Source organism: Camelus dromedarius, chromosome X, assembly GCF_036321535.1.
Source record: "Camelus dromedarius isolate mCamDro1 chromosome X, mCamDro1.pat, whole genome shotgun sequence".
Taxonomy (NCBI): domain Eukaryota; kingdom Metazoa; phylum Chordata; class Mammalia; order Artiodactyla; family Camelidae; genus Camelus; species Camelus dromedarius.
Genome location: NC_087472.1, coordinates 90421981 through 90438865, shown reverse-complemented (window position 1 = coordinate 90438865; position 16885 = coordinate 90421981). Strand labels below are relative to the sequence as shown.

At 35.1% G+C, this 16885-nt stretch overlaps 1 protein-coding gene across 9 annotated transcripts in view; it reads right to left on the bottom strand.

Annotated features, from left to right (window-relative positions):
• The window catches only part of DMD (dystrophin), a 1947932-nt gene that overhangs the window by 430538 nt on the left and 1500509 nt on the right, over window positions 1-16885 (bottom strand). The gene's annotated exons all lie outside the window — the stretch shown is intronic.

Sequence of the window (16885 nt, the reverse complement as noted above, 5' to 3'; positions counted from 1 at the left end):
TGTAATATCATAAAACAGTTGCTTTAGTTATAGAAATAAAATAATATGTACACCCTACCTAAGAGTAAAAGCCCAATGGTGAATATATTCCTCTTTATAAAAATCACCAAATTAAATCTATAGCTTTCATTAATTTTTTACTGAATTTTCTATTTAATGATCCACGTATGTAGCTTTTTATTCTCCTACCAAACAATGAGTATATATTGATTGGAAGTATTCTGAAACTATTTTGTGAAACTAAACTGTGTTTTGACTTATTTGTGTCAATCATTTGTTTGAAAGTTGCTCTTAAGGTGGGAAAATACTTTCTTCCATTTTAAGTCACAATCTTGTAGGACTACAGTTTTTCTTTCTCATGGGAACAAAAATATTTTCAACAAATCTGGTATAGAAATCTCTGGAAGAGAGCATTCACAAATGAATTCTGATCAACAGATTGCATACATTTCCCAATCAGCTGTGCAGACTGAGCATTTTCACGGCTCCAGTCATTTTATAAAGATGATGCAGAATTAATCAGTCTTCCTGCCACTTTTATTATTTATATATTCACAGTATTGACAGATTTCATTTTCTTCCCACTCTCTACTCCTCTTCTACAGAAATAACACTCACGACATGGAACAGGGAGCAGCAAGACACATCATCTGACCTTCCTTCTTTAGGGCATTACTCAGCTAGTCCTGAGAACCTACAAACAATAATGTGGGATATACAGATCTACATCAAATGTCATTTCACTTCTTCAAGTGCTTTCTCTAGAATATGAAGTCCCCTTATTCTTCAGGCCGCAATATAGGTAGGCAAATAATATAGTAATAACTGTGACTGGAATAATACAGAAATAGATATGGCTGCAACTGCTGTAAATACTGGAAGAAAATTCCCCTAGGACCAATGACATCAGGAAGCCTTGCAGAAGACCAGTCTCTCAGAATTTTGAGCAATCACACTCAAGACATTACAGGATGCACTGTATCTTCTCCTGGGATTACTAAAAATCACAACTGTACCCAAATCACCTAGCAACAGTTTATGCCACTAATTCATTTTAAAGATATATTAACAGTAATCTTTTCAAATGTCTCTTTGAATTGATTAACAGTGTCTCTTGGAAGTTCTCAAATTTGATTCGGCCAAAACGATGGAGGAAATTAATATTATTCTCTTGGGTCATTTCCCTAAATTCAGAAAGGTAAAGAAATACCAACTTAAAAAACAGACATGTCTAATAATAAATGAAGTCTGAATATATAAAAAGATTGTTGTCAAGACAAATCCACTGCCTGGTAGTCTTCGGCTAACATCTGTTGTTATATAGACAGTATGACTTACATCCAGGAGCTAAATACGAAGAAATACTGAATAATCCAATTATTCAAAAGGTATGCAAAATATATTATTTCAAAAATCCCTCTCCATATTATTGCTGTTTTGAATACTTTAGCTTTAAAACATTCAATTAGATACATCTATGGGTTTAGTTTTAATTATTATGCCAATAAGATAGTAACATAATAAATCCATGTCAATTTTAGAAGTATTTCTAATATTACATAACTAATTGGAGATGAATTTCTCATGTAATTATCTCTATGAAGACAAACCACAAGGGTAATTAACATAGCTATGATTCCACACCACAAGGGTTAAGCCAGATGGTGATGTTCATTATTTTTATCTTTCTCACAAAACCAAACATCACTTACTTTCTCCTAGGAATGTGTGCTGTGTTAAAATTAAACACATATTATTATGCAATACCTTGATGTAAGGATATTTTTTAAAAAACGTAATACATAAATGTGTGTATCCCCTCAAGATTCATGGTGTTTTCAACCATGACAAATGCTACTCACCAACAAATTAACAGAAACAGTGTATTTATGATATATAAGCTTAATACAATGACACCAGACAAGGGAAGATCTAATTATTTAAAAATTTATGTTTAACAGTGAACCATTAAAATTAAAATGCAGGCTTTATATTTTTAACTACAGAAATAGCTGATATTATTAATTTTCAATAGTCAGTCAGGAGAAACTAAAGCTTATTTCCTGTTTCAATTAGCTATTGTCACAATAATGCAGAATAATATCTTATGGTTTCAAACAACACTGCCCTTAAGGAGTTTGGATAAATTTTCTTTTTCCAACACCATATGAAAGAAAATATCTCACATCATGAAATTTAGTCACTTTCTGTGAGAAGCCTGCAGCAAAGGGACTTCTCAATCAGATACACCATGTAGGCAAACTATTCTCTCATTGTGTGTGTGTGTGTGTATTCTGTCTCTCCCTTAGAATTCCCAACATTTTTTGTCTTGTCTCCCAAATTCTTGCTTTTCTGGTGATGTTTCATTTTTGTAAACAGAAAATTAAAAGAAGAATGTATTTGAAAACCTGCTCAGAGAATGAATTTCAATTTGGCTCCTCTATTAGAGGACTAATTTGCTTTCTATGTGTAATTCTGGCGTGATCACTGTTGCATATATTATAGGATTTCAACTCCTATGCCTCTACCTAAACTCATTTGGAGGTTCTCACATGGTGGATCAATTGTCTGAGTTTTCCTGAGCCTACATACTGCCACAACTTGTCTCAGACTTCTTGGTAAAGCAGCAAGAGAACTTTCTACCATATTTCTTTTTCCTTTATTTCACTAGGCCTGAGTAGGCCCTTCTCTGTTGTCTTGACTGACTTGCAAGAATAGAAAAGCATGCTGTGGTTTGTTTGTTGTTTTTCTCTTGCTTGTTCCCCCCCACTTTCTTTCTGTTAACTCAACTAATTATTTTCTATTTTAATCACATTCGTAACACAAACTATTTCATATGCAAAGAAATAGAGACTCAGGAACAAAGTTCAAATAAGTAAAACAAAAACGTGTTCAGAATAAAATCTTCTTTGCTTGAACTAACCGAGGATGACAAACTTTATTTTTTGAGCCCACATGCAAAAGGAAAATAAACACAAAATTATAGGTATAAAACTATTTATTCTGGATAAATGTGATTAGGACTTCACTGACTGGTTAGTAAAATACTGCTGAAGGGGTCATGCCTTTCTGAGGATACTTAGATAATCCACTCAAGTGTACATGATACACACATACACACACACACACACACACACACACACACACACACACCAAAGCAAAGCAAAGCAAAGCAAAGCAAAGCAAAGCAAAGCAAAGCAAAGCAAAGCAAAAATCTTTTTTCCCATTCTTAACTTTAGTTTTGAGACACTGATTATAACCTTGATCTTGTTTAACAAAATGCATTTCTGTGGAAGAGAGTAGCTTCTTTAAGTCAAGGCTAAGACATAATTATGAAAAATTCAGCCAATAATACAGTTGGTTTAAGGCATACAAATAACCTGAGAAAAGAAACTTTCTTTCTGATACTGTAATTTGGTCATGTTAGGCTAAGTTATAATTTAATGTCACGAGCCATTAGATCATAACATTAAATTAATGATCAGGCTCAGATGGAGGCATGGGCAGTTTTATATAATATGCAAAGGGAAAAAGAAAGAAAATGGTAATGTAAATCTCTCTCAGCACCATCTGGCTTATTTTTCTCCCCATGCCTCTCCAAAACAGTGGGAGGAATAAACAATACCACTCCTGATTGGCTAGGCAGCAGAGATGAGGATACCAAATGAAAAATTCTCCAAAACAAGCAGAAAATCTAATATTTTCTTCACTTCTTTCTTCCACATAAGCACTGAGAATCTGTCTTGCAAAATCCAAATTTGTCAAATTTCAGAGCTGAAATGGCCGTAAGCAAGCATCTGGCTTGGTGGTTCTCAAATTTAAATGGGCACAAGAAACACCTGGGGGCTCTTTAAATATGCAGATTCCCTGGCCCATCCCTAGAGAGTCAGCTTCTGACACTGCATTTTAAATAAACTTTCCAAGCTAAGACGGTGTAGAATGTCTGTGAACTTGGAGAAACATTTCTTTTGTCTGGCTTCAAATTTTTCAGAGGATAAACCTGCGGTCCCCAATGCCACTGATTATCACAAGATCACCCAGGTTTCTGGTCAGGATCAGAACCCAGATCTCTTGACCTATAAAATAAGATACTTTGCACTCTGTTATACCGTGTTACTTTCATAAAAGTCTGTTAGTGCATGTCTTTCTTTTTAGTGTGACACAACATTCACAACACAAAATTCACTATGTTAACCATCTAAAAATGTACAGCTCAGTGGCATTAAGTACTTTTACACTGTTGTGCAGACATCACCACTCTTCATCTCCAGAACTTTTTCATCTTCCCAAACTGAAACTCAGATATTCATTAAACAAGAAGTTCCCAATCGGCTCACCACCAGTGCCTGGTAACCACTGTTTGACATTCTATCTCTTATGAATTTGACTATACTAGGTACCTCATATGAGTGGAATTACACAACATATATATCCTTTTGTGTCTGGCTTATTTCTCTTAGCATAATGTCTTCAGGATTCATCCATAAATCTCATGTTTTGATTTGCTGAATTCTTTTAACTGCTTGCTCAAAACAATGTTCTAACCCTTTAAAAATGAGGTTCTATAATTTGCCCAACTTCAATTAATGGCTGCTAACTGGGAGAAAGAATTCAGAAAGGACAGTCCTGGGTGAGTGAAACAGACAGAGCCTGGAGGCAGGCACAGAGATGTGAAATGCATTTTCCGCCTAGTTGAAAGTCACTTAAAAAGAAACAGAAACAAAAAACGTGAGCAAGAGAGAGAGGGAGAGAGAGACAGAGAGACAGACACACTAAGAAAACGATAGGAGAGATGGACAAAATGGAGGAAAAGTAAGACGTCCTTAAGGCTAACTTGTGCCCTGGTTATTTAGTAGAGCTATGCAAATGAGGTATATTCTAAAAACTTAACTGGTACACATCGGTGTAGAGGAGACCTTGGGGCAAAGAGTAGAGAAAGAAAAGCAAATAGGGAAGTGAAAATATAAGCATCTATATTGTTATTTGAGAGATACTCGATTGCACTTAAGATTTATTTTTATTTTATAAAGTTACTGCCATGAGTCTTTCAAAGCTTTTAAGTAAGAAAGGAAGTTATTTATGTTCTGTTATAGAAAAAAAACTTAAATTAAAAAAAATCAGTATAGTAGTATAAATCCAACTTTTCATTTGGGGGCAGGGCCAGAAAATGCTTCTAAGAAAAGGGGAGTTTAACCAAGACTTGAAGCCCGAGTAGGAGTTAGCCAGGTAGAGAAGAAGAAGAAAGGTATTCCGGGCCAAGAGGACCTCCTCTCTTGACCTGGATAATGCCTACTTGCTGTTTAATACTTAGCTCAGTGTCTTTTACCAGAAGCTTTCTGTGTCTGTGTTATAACATGGCCCCCCAAACTTTCTGACACTCTTCCATGGCAAGGCGGAGTTTATGCCCCATCCCCTTGAATCGGGGCTCTGTGATTGCTTGCACAATAGAATATGGCAGAAGCGAAGCTATGCTAGTTTCCAGGCCAGGCCATAAGAAGCTGGCAACGTCAACTTCTTCTCCCTTGGTATGGCTGCTCTTGGGACGGAGTGATTATGCTGTGACAAAGCCCAAACTGCTCCATGAAGAGGCCCACATGAAGAACTGACAGCCGGCACCTATTTGCCAGATATGTGAGTGAGCCCACATGGAAGTGGATCCTCCAAGGGCCTGTTGCTCTGCCTCAGCTAATACCACGAGGAGCGGAGACAAACAGTTCCCACTGAACCTTGCCTAAACTGTAGATTCACGTGCAGAACAAGTGATAACTATTGTTTTAAGCTGTTCAGTTTGGGGCTGGTTGTTTTGGAGCAAAAGTCCACAAGAACACCTACCCTGATCCTTCACATAAGGTATGCAGGAGGTGCCCCCTCTTCAGGGAGTCCAAAGGACTCTGTACTCACTTTAATTATATCCCTTACCTCCTTGACTAGATCTCTTTGTCTTCCTCCTCCCCATATTCTACCACTATCAATTCCTCTTCGGGACCAAGTATGGCTCTTATCAATATCTGCATCTTCAAACCTCTTTATTGTTTGGTGGCAGATCACATGTCACAGTAGCTGTCCTTAAAAGTCACATCTAGAAATCCACTCAAAAATGTTTCCACCATGTATATACATTGCATGAATATAAAAATTTCCTTTAGGCCATCAATGGGACATGAATTTCGAGTCGTCTCATCAATCCAATGGTTGCATTCCAATAATAATTATTTTCTACTCCTAAAGAGAAAATGTCAACATTTGCCCACAGCAGGTAAAAATGCTATCTACCCTCATTTCAGTTTTTAAAAATTGCAGTGTACAATAATTTTCCAACCATTTGTGAAACTACTGTAAAAACTAAAAATAGAATTTATGGAGTAAATCATTGAGAAGCACACCTGGTCAAGCAGTACATAAATATCAAGGTCTCATTCTATTTGGAGCCACAGCCGGGAATTAAATTCAATATTGAATTGTTGAATTGAGAGCAAAGGATTGAGGTGAAATGTGGTTGGTTCCTGAAAGCAAGTGAAATGCTGCTTTCTGCAGACAATAACTTTTTTTGCTAACTCCTAAGAATAATATATTGTAAAAGGTGATGGAGATGAATAGAAATTAGGGAGGAAAAACAAATCTTCAGAGAATTTAAAGATTATATTTATACTACTAATAATACTGAATTGTCAACTTGCTAATAGACCTCAAGGACAACAATGGATGCAGGAACAAACAAAAGTAATTTGTTGTTTTCTCACTATCAGGTAATAGACATTCTTTCACCTAGACTAATTTTGATCTCCAGTGGGGAATGATTTATTTCTCCCACATTCATGAAACTCTCTTTCATAAGCAGGTGTAATGGCTTCTTGTACCTCTACAGGTAATGACTGACTTATGCATAGACCTTTGTTCAATAACCTTTCTTCAAAGACCGATATTGTTACAAGTGAAAAAAAAATGTGAACTTTTTGACATTTTTTTAATGTAATTTAGAAAACCATGTAAACTGCAAATGGACCTCATATGAAATGAAAATCACATGCTGATAATCTAAATTATTTTGAATACTATTAATCTTTGATTACTACCTGAAAAGTTTTGTTATCAGAAATATGAAAGGCACAAGAGTGACACTAATGAAGTTCATTTTTAAAATAATTTGTAAATACAAGACTGGAGATTGTTTTTTTTGATCTCCCCTATTCCACAATTTCAGAATTTTCCAACAGTAAGGGGGGCTTTGCTACCCACCACATAAAGGGATCTCTCTCTCTTTTTTTTTTTTTTTTTTTTTTTTTTTTTTTTGCCTAGAAAGTCTGCTCCCAAAGGCCACTAACCCTCAAAAAAAAAAACAAAAAAAAACCAAAAAACAAAAACCAAGAAAACCTTTGAGGTTAGAGGAATGGAGAAGGAGAAAGTGATGTGAAACTCTTTGACTTTTTCTGTGGTCAAACTTTTCCTGACCTTTTCTATTCCTGTTTGGAGAAGAAGGCCTGAAATTATATAGGTTTTGTCCAGGTTCTGATGGAGATCAAAGAAAGTGAGTGAACAGTTGCATTCTTCTCATTGTCTTCAGTGCTACTGCCTCACAGGATGAATTTAAAACAATTTTATTAATTTTATTAACATATCTTTAAGCCATTGATGTGACTTCCAATGTTGGTCAGATCATTTGAGAAAAATAAACTATTTATACTGAAGCATGTTTCAGGGAATCTCAATGTCTGGTGTTTGGTTGAAAGAGAAGGGTGGCAAATTAACTGATATCCCCCAAGGAGTTCATTACGAAAGACAAAATATCTCTTTTTAATTTTCAGTGTAGTATGTTTATTCTCAAGAATGGGAGTATTATGGTTCGTTTTTATCTGAAGACTCTGAAGAGCTTTTCAAACATGAGTCAATACTGACATTTAAGAACTAAAATCTATTGAAGATTATTAATCTCTTCTTGATTAGAAAAGACAAAGCTTAAAAAAATCAGAGTTCCAGTACTCATGGTAGCTAATATTTCTGGCACAGTATCGTTAATTCATCCATTTCTTATCAAGTAGTTTCTCACTCAACTCATAGGAGGATTGCACCATTAAGGAATCTATAGTGAAATAAATAGAAAAGCTTACTTATAAAAATTTACATTTTATATGCCTGATAATAGTAATAAAACTAGTAGTTACGTTTACTGGCTGCTTACTATGTGTCAAATACCGTTTTATGTACTTCACATACCTCAGTTCACAACACCATAACAACAGCCTGATGGGGTAGATGTTATCATGACCCCAGATTTTTAGCTGTGTAAACTGAGGGCAATTAAGCAATGTGTCCATGGTCAGTAAGTATCAGAAGCATGAGTTAAACCTAGGCAGTTAGGTTTCAAAGCCCACACTACTAAATGTTATCCTCTTCAGCCTCTGTAAAACAACACAGAAAGCACGAAACATTATTTAAAGTGCAAAGAAGTGCCTTTGGGAATTGAGAGGGAGACAATACAACTCGTGGCTTGGAGGCTCAGGGACCAAAGGAGGATTTGAATATGGCCTTCACTGAAAATTACGCGGCATCTGGGTAAATCGAGATGAGGAAAAGGAGTCCCAAGGGAAGAAACAGGTCAGCAAAAGACACAAAAGTGAACTGGCCAGCTGTGCATTTTAGTACAAGTTGAGGGTGTGTGGGGAGGAAAAATAAGAAATAAGATTAGAAATTGAGCTTGAGAGCCAATCCTGGAGGGCGAGGTGAAGGAGTCTATAGAATATTCTGAAGGCTCTGAGAAGCCATAAAAGGTGCTTGAACAAACGAGTTGTATATTCTTCACTCATTTGATGTTTACTGGCACCTATCATGTGCTGGGCGCTGTCTTGGGCAATGGGAATAAATAAGAGAATAAAGTAGATGAAACCCCTGCTATCCTGAAATTTGTAATGTAGTTATGATCTCTGCTTTAGGAAGCTTGACTTAAGATGGCAATCTGCAGACTGGACTGGAGCAACACAGTGGGCAGGAAGAAGTGGAGGAAGATAAAAGGTTGTCTGAGCATGAATTAGAGTGGTGGTAAGTGGACTGGAGAAAAAGGAATGGGTGCAAACGATTAGGGAGGTAAAATCAATAGATCTTGAAAATGAAAGTAAGGCAAGTGAGCAGGGGATGTCGAAATGACTCTGGCTGAAATTTCTCTGACTGAAAAGACAGTGGCGTGATGAACACCAAGACAGAAAATAAAGACTTGGTATAAAAGATACAGCCTATTTGGGTCACATTGAGTTTGTGATGTCTGTGAGATATATGAACAAGAAATGTCTCATATATGGTAAGAAACATGGAACTGATACTGAAAATAGGTAAAAATCTTCAAATCATTGGATTAAAGGAGATGGACAAAAGACTGTTTCTAGTCTAATACTTAGCACAAAACCAACGCTTAGTAACTGCTGGTTGACTACTGAATAAAAAAAATGAGATTAATGAAGACAGAAAAGAGAGCCCAGAATAGGTCCTCAGGTAAAGAAAGAAGAATGAGTAGTTGCAGAGGCAGGAGAAAACCAGTGGACTACAGCACCTCGACAAGCTAAAGGATGAGGAAAGTTCCTGAAGACTGTGGTGGGCAACAAAAAAAAGTATGCAGACATTTCTATGGCAATTAGGAGTGTTCCAGTTGAATTCCAGAAGTGTTCCAGTTGCGAGGTAAATGCAGAAACTAGACTGAAAAATGTAAAGGAAAGATGGATGCTTAGGAAGTAGGAATATTTCCATTAATCAACAAATTCCTATGAGGTATCATGATCTGAAACTTGCTCTTGGTTATCTTGGGTCTTTGCCTGGAATGCTGAGTTAGTTTAGAGTATTAGGTGAAGGTCAGAATGTCAAACTTAGGTTCAAATACTGATGCCTCTCTATACAGTTGTGTGACCTTAAGAGAAATTACCTGAACTCTCAACGCTTCAGTTTCTTCATCGGTAAAAAGGGTAAGATCGTGCAAAAAACCAAAAAAGGGTACATCACACATCATGCAAGAAAAGCACTTAGCACACTGCCTGGAACATATATTTTAAAAAATGTGACCTAGTATTATTATCTAGCCTAATAATTGGATAAATGAATAACTGGATAAAATGGTGTTATTAATCCCCAAAAATCAAACATTTATTTAATAGACTTTTATTTTGAAATTTTTCCTTCCTAATCTGGTGTGCCAAAACTCAAGTTGATTTTCAAGGAGGTAGTAATAGCTACATTACTGAAACTCTCTAAGTTTTTCCTCCTCAACTGAATATGGAAATAATAGTACCAACACCACAGGGTTTCAGTGACAATCAAATTAGAGAATGAAAATGAAAATGCTTTGTCAATTTTAACCAAGGAACAATTTAGTTATTATTATTCTCAGCATTAATGAATATAACTTTAATCCACTGATTTTTTAAGAGTATGGTATTAGGTTTATATCTTCAATTTGACTTTTGCTTAATGGTAATTCATAACATTAATGAGGATCTTTCACTTAGAGAAAGCTTTTTCAAAGTGCTTTTATATTTATTACCTTATAAGATCCTCATAAAAGTTCTGTGAGGAATAAAAGACAATGGTTATTAGGAACTATCAAAACTGACTTTTCAGTACGCATAGTGTCTTCTTACCTATATGAGCCTTTCTTTTAGTTTGTATATATAAAATTATAGAATGCAATAACTGAATTACAAAGTTATTCAACTTAGTGCTTCCCTTGTATCATTCCAGATAATAGCTAACTGTAATGTAATACCTCAAAAAGTAGATTCTAAAGTTTTGATACATTGAATTTACATGTTTATATATAAAAGAGACCATGGTAAGATGGTTCAGAGTCGCAGAACCCTTATACTCAAGTGATTAAATTCATTATATTAAATTTAAGTGATTGTTTTACATCACTGGATAAATATAAATGGATTCTTCATTTCTATATTTAGTCTTCTTTACTATAGAAGATAAAACACCAGTCTTGAACATTTGTCCGCACTGACTTTTTTTCTAAACTTTTAATTATTTTTACTATTTCTTTTTTGGATTTTCTCTGTTATCTACAGGGATTTCAGGGTCCAAACGTGGAACATAATAAACTACTGAACATCATAAGATGACAAGCATGTGGCTCCTGAACCTATTTCTGAGTACTCAGTCCACAGTACTGTGAATGTGCATGACCTTTTACAGCAGAATAAAAGAGAAGACAAAATGTTCCATGTTTACATAAGAGAAGAAAGGAATTGTCCTTATTGGAAAGACTTTTTCAAGGTCTTGGATACATTACTCAAATACTTTTACTTTCTCCATGGTAAAAATTTTACACCAAACCTTTGCTAGTTCTTTGCCTTTTTTCATGGTTGAAACACTTAAGAGAATCCCCAAAGCTATGTCCCTTTGAATAACAGAAGGTGGTATCATTTAAACCTAATCCTGTGCTATAGTAAGTAGTATTTTGGTGACTTTTAGGCATATTTGTGAATGGAGAAATTCAAATAACAGTGGCAGATTTCTGTGTAATGTTATATATTTCTATGGATTCCATATTGATGTCCTTCAATTTTACATCTTCCATGTGGATCTTTCTCCAAATTTTAGATCCACATTCACAACTGCTTCAAGGGAGGTGATATTTTCACCTCTACTATTCAGACACCTCAAAACTGGCCACATTATTGACTTCTCTTCCCACAATTATTTCTCTTCTTTAATTCTGCAACCCTGTGGAGGCACCCAGTCACGCCAAATGGTAAGCAGTCAGTGACTCCCCACTGTACCTCAAATTCTCCCCTCACCATTTCCTCCCATAAAGTTTATCACAATGCTGATTTTTTTTCCCTCCAAAGGGCTCACACATCTGTCTCATTTGTTCAGCGTCAACACCTTAATGATCACTTCTGTCTGGGAATATTAAAGAAATAACTTTCTAACTTTTGTTCCAATTCATTCTCCTCACAGCTATCAGAGATCTTTCAAAACTCTAAGTTAGGTTACTCCATTTCCTTGCTTAAAAAGCATGGTGTGACTTCCCACAGACTACATATAAAATCCAAAGTCTTAAAGATAGATGGAAAGAGGGAGGGAAAGACAGCTTACACATAATGAGCACTTTGAGTACAACACTCTGCCCCTTTGGGGGGCACTTTACACGCATCCTATCACTAACTCCTCACAAAAACCTGCAAAGTATTATATTCATTGTACAAAAGAACACAAGTGCAACTTAGAGGTTAGGCAACAAGTGTTAAATAAGTAGTCTTCCTGCCTACAAGGTTCAGATTCTATCTACTATACCATGCTGTCTTTCTACATAATTCAGCCACAATTGATCTTTCCAAATTCATTTCTTATCATAATCATTCCCCGGCCAAAGAGAAGTGCCTTCAAATTCTCAAACTACCATACTGCCCAGGATTTTCAACATGCTGTTTCCTTTGCCAAAAATTCTTTTTAACTTGGTGTATCTAGCTAACTCCTAACACGTTCTTCTAACTTTGTCTGAACAGAGTTTCTCAACCTTCACTGGACATGAGAATCAGGGACAGGACATGCTGTGTTCAATTCAGCTTGTATTTCTGGGGGTGAAACTCAGACATCAGCATTTTTAAAAGCTCCTCCAATGTTTAAGCGAGATTGAAAAACAGTGTTTCAGGTGAGTTTCCTGGCTTCTCTGGCAGGCTTATCTTAATCACCTTCTGTTTTTACCAGACCATGCCTGGCCCTCTACTGTGATACTCATCACACTACTATAATTTTGTCTTTGCATAACTATTCCACCTCTGGGATATAAGATCCCAAGGGCAGAAATCATACTCCAATACAGAGGTTTTTGAATATATGTTACCCAGTGAGCCATTGTGTAGACACACACGCACACACACACATGTACATGCAAATAATTGAAATCAAACCTTCACAAACTAATACTGACCCTTATTTAAGAGTGAAAAGCTCTTGTTATTTTCTATTCTAGTCTATTAATTGTATTCCTTTCTATTTGAAAAACATGGATTCATACTCATTAAATTGATTATATAACCTAGTATTTTGTCTGAACTATGTTTGAAAAGCATCTCTCTAATCATGTTTGTACTGCTAGTCCCAACACCATGCTAGGCATCTAACAGGTGTTTAATAAAGATTTGATGAATTAATCAAAATTCTTGGGGGAAATTATATATATAAAAGTTTTGCACATCCAAAATAGTAGGCAGTCATCACCAGGCAAAAGAAAAATATCAAGATAAACTTTCAGACTCTTTACACACCAAAGTAGAAAGATTAAAAATACATATAAAACCCAATTTAAATTATAGCAGCAGAAAGGAATACAAAGAGGGTTTTCTTTTCTTAGCATTAGGGATCCTCAGATTACCTCTCTCTTCTCAGATGCCCCAAGAAATATGATGATTCAATTTATTCAGGATATTAATTTCACTACTGAGATTTCATTCTCCTTCTCTTTTTTTTGGAATTAACCAATGGGTCAAGATATTTTGTAAGCAATAGTGAAGAAGCTACTTCCTCCTAATTTCAATAATGTATTAGAAATATAGGATCACTTGATCAACTTACAGGTTTACTCTGATATACATACAATTCAAATTTATCAACTTGGTCTCTCTTGAAGTGTTTTGTTTAATAGATGAGCATTTCTACAATTGGGGGTGGGGGCGGGGGAGTTGAGAAGAGACACAGGAAAAATAAATGAAATCATAGGAGGGAGTAAGCTGAGAGATACGGCCTGAGATACGGCCCAGATCACAGATGAGGGAATCTCCAATATTAACTGCCCCACAGTTTCTCTTGCTGAGAAAAAGATACTATGTATGCCACCTTTATGACCACCTCTCCCGACCACCTACCCATACCCACAAACCTTCTATACAAGCTGGTACAACAATTATTTCTTTGGGGTGCGTAGAGTATCAATTAAGATTGATGAAATATTAGCAAAGATGCAGTCTTCCCATGTTCAATTACCCATGGTTTTATGTTACAACTTAGATGTGTGACCATGTTTATCAATTCTCTGAAGTCCAAAGCAGGAAATGTTTCGGACACAGGAAGAATCTGATTCAATTATGGACACAGTTCTTCATTTTAAGAATAAATTTGCAATGAAAAAATTTCAAATTGTCATCTCTTCGGGCTCTATACAGCACTCTCTAAAAATATATTGGCTTTAAGATTCCAATTATAGAGTCAGAAATAACAATATTTACAAGAAAAATCTCATCCTGAAGTACAAGGACAATATAATGACCTTGCTTTTAGTAAGGAAAGTAAATAACTTTTTTTTTTTAATATAAGGAAGAAATTTTAATGGCTTGCAGCATGGAATTAATCAGGTTAATTTCATTCAGGAAGCAGATGCTTCATAATACATGTATGCTTATCGAACCCAGGAATTGTAATTATTGCTGGGAGAATTAAACACCCTATGAAGTGGATGATAAACAGTGATACAGTCAGGTAGTCTAGGAAGAGCTAGAGTCTCCACATATAGAAAAACTGATTGACAGTCACAGAGAAAAACCTATTATGTGAAGGTTTTCAGCCCCTGTCTCCATTCAGCAGCACTTGCAGAAAGTAAAACATCACTACTTTGGGGTGGACAGATATATTAGAACCTGCTGGGAGAGCTTTTACTCTGGCTAGGCATTTAGAGTTTCCTTTTTTAATACGTAAGAATGATTCTTGCTATACAGCGTGAATCAAACAATGCATATAATGCTACCAGCTTCTTCAAACGAAGGGAAAAGGCAGAGTTACATTTTATTCCTTCACACATATTATAGAAAATTCTTCCTGTTCAAAATTTTAAAAAAATCATCTTCAGAGGGAAAAAAAAAAAAGCAAACACTTCCATTTAGCTGAAATACTGAAATTGCATGTAATCTCCTAAGGTATGTGGTTTTATTTACTTTCAAGCTTGGTATTTCCATTTGTTGCTTTTAAACCCCAGTATCTTGATTCAGTTCTATCAGTTGAATGTGCCATTAACAATAATCAGTAGTTTCAGTAGTTTAGAGTTTTTACCATAACATCTTCAAATCTTTCATCAAAAGACCATTATTCAGCCATCTAACTGAAAATCAGAGCTGGCTATAAATGTCATTCATATACATAAAATGTAGTTTCAACCTCAGGCAACTGGAATTTATAGAAGACACAATACTAACTGAGAGGGAATGAGAAAATTGTTTCAAAGTAATATTGGAATCTTAGTTAGTCCTACTACAGTTAAGGGGAAAATGATATGTCTAAGATTTTCAGGAATTCTGAGAGAGTTTTATATGGCTTTTAAGAATAAATACATTTTTATGAGCAATATAGAATAAGCTAAGGAAAGTTTCTTCAGCATAATTTCCAACTATTTTTGAAAAAGAGTTCAGAAATCTAAATACAAAATGTACTTTATTCTCCATTCTTCCATAGTAAATATAGTTAGGAAACACAGCAGTTTTTTTCTTTAATGATTCACAATCTTGCAGTTTCTCAGGATTAGGAGTTTATGTATGAATTTTCATTGTATAATACTGCAGATATTAATATAAAATGTACAGGAGATAGATAAATGTAACCTTATTTTGCCCTCAATAAGACTTACTAATTATTTTAAGAAATATTTTATCAAATTCCTATTATGAAATTGAGTCACTGGATTAATTTGTCTTTTAAAAAGGAATCTGCTAAGAAAAAAAATCCACTTAAGGTTTTACTCTTTTTCTACCATAGCTAATGGGAATACGTGAATCCTCATATTTATTAAAATTCTGGAGTGGCTTTATGGGCATTTACAAGGAGAAATAAAAATTTATTTGTGAAATATCTTAAGTCAAATATGTTACAGCAGCACATTTTCTAACCATTTCTCTAAGAGTGACCCAAAAAACTCTGCACTGCATTTACATTCTCAAGCCATGGGCGATATCTGCAAAGAAAGTCAGGTATTGTCCTAAACAAACTACCCCTAAATGATCAAACTAACTCAACACACATTGTGGAGGAGGCAAGTGGGATTCAAGGAGAATGATAAAGCAAGAATGAGGAATTCAAGAAACTATAAATTGCCACTGTCATCTACTCTATACAAGAGAATCAAAGTAGATCAAATCTTCCATCAAAACAGAAAAAAAAAAAAAAAGAACAAAGAGAGGAGGAGAAGACACTTCGGTTATCATGATTTGATTTTGGAATTACTTTTCAACCTAGTAATACCAATACTGGTAAAGTTCTTACATTAAGCCAGAAAGCTCAACTATACGTAACAAAACTCTGTAATAGGTTAGGAAAATTATATCAAGTATAGAAAATAAACATAAAGAGCCTTCATGAACTACAGAATATGATTCCCACCAAGACTTCATTTAAACAAAACTACTTGAAACTTCTGTTTTCACTGTTCGTGCATATGAAACTTCATAGCAATAATTTTTGTTTCTAGGAAAAACAATTGTCTGAAAATTGCATGATCATTAACTATGACAAATTTAGCTACCTCATTTTTTTTTTTACATATCATGTTAGGAAGAAAGCTACAAAATGCCAGATTCACATTTCAAAACGTATTGGAAAGTAATGAAGGGAAACCGATTTGGTTAGCAACGCTAAATAAAACAGACAATTCATACAGATGCTTTCCCTGCAAAATATTAAATAAACACTCAAAATGTCAACTTTTTCAAATTTAATAAACCAATCCCTAATTTATTTCTCTGAGCAAAGTTTTTTCTTACCAAAGCTCTAGTTTTATGTGTAAGTTTTTCCTGGTCAAAACCATGTGCTATTTAGAAGACTGGAGTGTTAAAGGAAATAATACATGTTTTCCCTTTTCCCTCTGTCTCTCTCCTTCTTGCCCAAATGCTTAAATATATTAGGCCATATAAAACAATTATTT